This window comes from Bison bison, unplaced genomic scaffold, assembly GCF_000754665.1.
Source record: "Bison bison bison isolate TAMUID 2011002044 unplaced genomic scaffold, Bison_UMD1.0 scf7180017864338, whole genome shotgun sequence".
NCBI classification, from domain to species: domain Eukaryota; kingdom Metazoa; phylum Chordata; class Mammalia; order Artiodactyla; family Bovidae; genus Bison; species Bison bison.
The window spans coordinates 5,617,068-5,619,853 of NW_011494910.1; positions in this window are offsets into that span (position 1 = coordinate 5,617,068).

Below are 2,786 nucleotides of genomic sequence, written 5' to 3' on the forward strand. Positions count from 1 at the left end.
ATGATGGACATCTAGGTTGCTTCCATGTCCTGGCTATTATAAACAGTGCTGCGAGACAGCAAAAGAGACACTGATGTATGGAACAGTCTTTTGGACTCTGTGGAAGAGGGAGAGGGTGGGATGACTTGGGAGAATGGTATTGCAACATGTATAATATCATATATGAAACAAGTTGCCATTCCAGGTTCGATGCATGATACTGGATGCTTGGGGCTGGTGCACTGGGACGACCCAGAGGGATAGTACGGGGAGGGAGGAGGGAGGAGGGTTCAGGATGGGGAAGACGTGTATACCTGTGGCGGATTCATTTTGATATATGGCAAAACCAATACAATATTGTAAAGCTAAAAAATAAAATAAAATAATAAAAAAATAAATATAAAAACTTTAAAATGATCAAGACATTTTTCTGTCAACTTGTGTACTACACTTTTTATACAAATTTGATATCAACCCCTTGAACATTGTATTGTGAGTTTTGTTTTTTAATTTCATGTTTTGGAATTCCTCCATTAAAAATAACTACTTTTAAGAGTGATTCTGAAACCATTTTATTTTATTCAATATATTTTCATAATTAGTAAAAGATTTTAATATTAATTATCCTTGATGGATTTAAAAGATTGAATTCTCATAAGGGATTAGTGTAAACCTAAATTTCCTTCTTGATATTAGACTTGGGCTGTATAATTTATCATTTGCATCTTACTATATGGATAAGGCCACTTCTCCCCAAGATAATTGACTGTGTGTAGGATCTGTTGATAATTCTTTAATTAAAAAAAAGTTTGACAACTATATATATATATATATATAGTAGTCAAACAAGAAGTTTGACTACTATATGTAAAATAGATGATTGTTAAGGACATACCATAGAGAAGGCAATGGCACTCCACTCCAGTACTCTTGCCTGGAAAATCCCGTGGACTGAGGAACCTGGTAGGCTGCAGTCCATGGGGTCGGTGAGAGTCGGACACGACTGAGCGACTTACCTTTCACTTTTCACTTTCATCCATTGGAGAAGGAAATGGCAACCCACTCCAGTTTTCTTGCCTGGAGAATCCCAGGGACAGGGGAGCCTGGTGGGCTGCCGTCTATGGGGTCACACAGAGTCGGACACGACTGAAGTGACTTAGCAGCAGCAGCAAGGACATACCATATAAGACAGGGAACTTTACTCCATACTCTGTTACAGCCTATATGGGAAAAGAATCTAAAAAATGTGTATACCTTTAACTGAGTCACTTTGCAATGCATCTGATACTACACATTATAAATCAACTGTGCTCCAATAAAATTAGTTTTTAAAATAAAAAAAAAAAGTCTGAGATATGTTCACAATTCTCACATTTGCGTGTAATGATCCACATAGTTTAGTTTAGAAAATCATAATCTTTATGATTATGATCATAAAGAAAATCACAACCTTTCACTGAAACTGAAAAAATAATTTGTGTTCTTACTGTCCAGGTTACTTCCTTAGACTCACTCTTTATTATTTTTTTCCAGACTTGCATCTTGTATGTAATCCTTTTTCCTCTTGTGTTTCACATTGCAGACTTACAAAATATGTCTCCTCTCTAGTACTTATTTAAGGTGCCAGATCATAGTCTATTTTCTAGTACCTCAAGTGATGATCCTTTCATTTAATTTCATCTCCTAGAGGTACATATTTATAAATATATATGTATTTTCGCCCTGTGTTTTCCAAAAATATTAGATATCTTAGTACAATTAAGAAGAAACTAAAAAAATTGTAACAAATTTTATTTATAACTGGCCTTCTGAAATACTGGGACAACTGTAAAACAATTCCACTGTTTTACATCCCACCCCTGCACACCAGAATTATACAAAATAAACTAGGCTTCACAGCTCTTTTTCAATTTCCTTAAAAACAAAATCTTTAAATATGCTTAGCCAAAGGCCGTTACAGCTTGAAAATTAATACTCCTTATGCAGTGTAAGCATATAAATTTGGATGAATATGACTCAAATTTAAATCTCCTATACCCTCAGTTCAGTTCAGTAGCTCAGTCATGTCCGACTTTTTGCAACCCCATGAATCACAGCACACCAGGCCTCACTGTCCATCAGTATCTCCTGGAGTTCACTGAGACTCACGTCCATCAAGTCAGTGATGCCATCCAGCCATCTCATCCTCTGTCGTCCCCTTCTCCTCCTGCCACCAATCCCTCCCAGCATCAGAGTCTTTGCTAATGAGTCAACTCTTCGCATGAGGTGGCCAATACTGGAGTTTCAGCTTTAGCATCATTCCTTCCAAAGAAATCCCAGGGCTGATCTCCTTCAGATGGACTGGTTGGATCTCCTTGCAGTCCAAGGGATTCCCAAGAGTCTTCTCCAACACCACAGTTCAAAAGCATCAATTCTTCGGCGATCAGCCTTCTTCACAGTCCAACTCTCACATCCATACATGACCACAGGAAAAACCATAGCCTTGACTAGACGGACCTTTGTTGGCAAAGTAATGTCTCTGCTTTTGAATATGCTACCTAGGTTGGTCATAACTTTCCTTCAAAGGAGTAAGCGTCTTTTAATTTCATGGCTGCAGTCACCATCTGCAGTGATTTTGGAGCCCAAAAAATAAAGTCTGACACTGTTTCCACTGTTTCCCCATCTATTTCCCATGAAGTGATGGGACCAGATGCCATGATCTTCGTTTTCTGAATGTTGAACTTTAAGCCAACTTTTTCAGTCTCCACTTTCACTTTCATCAAGAGGCTTTTGAGTTCCTCTTCACTTTCTGCCATAATGGAGGTGTC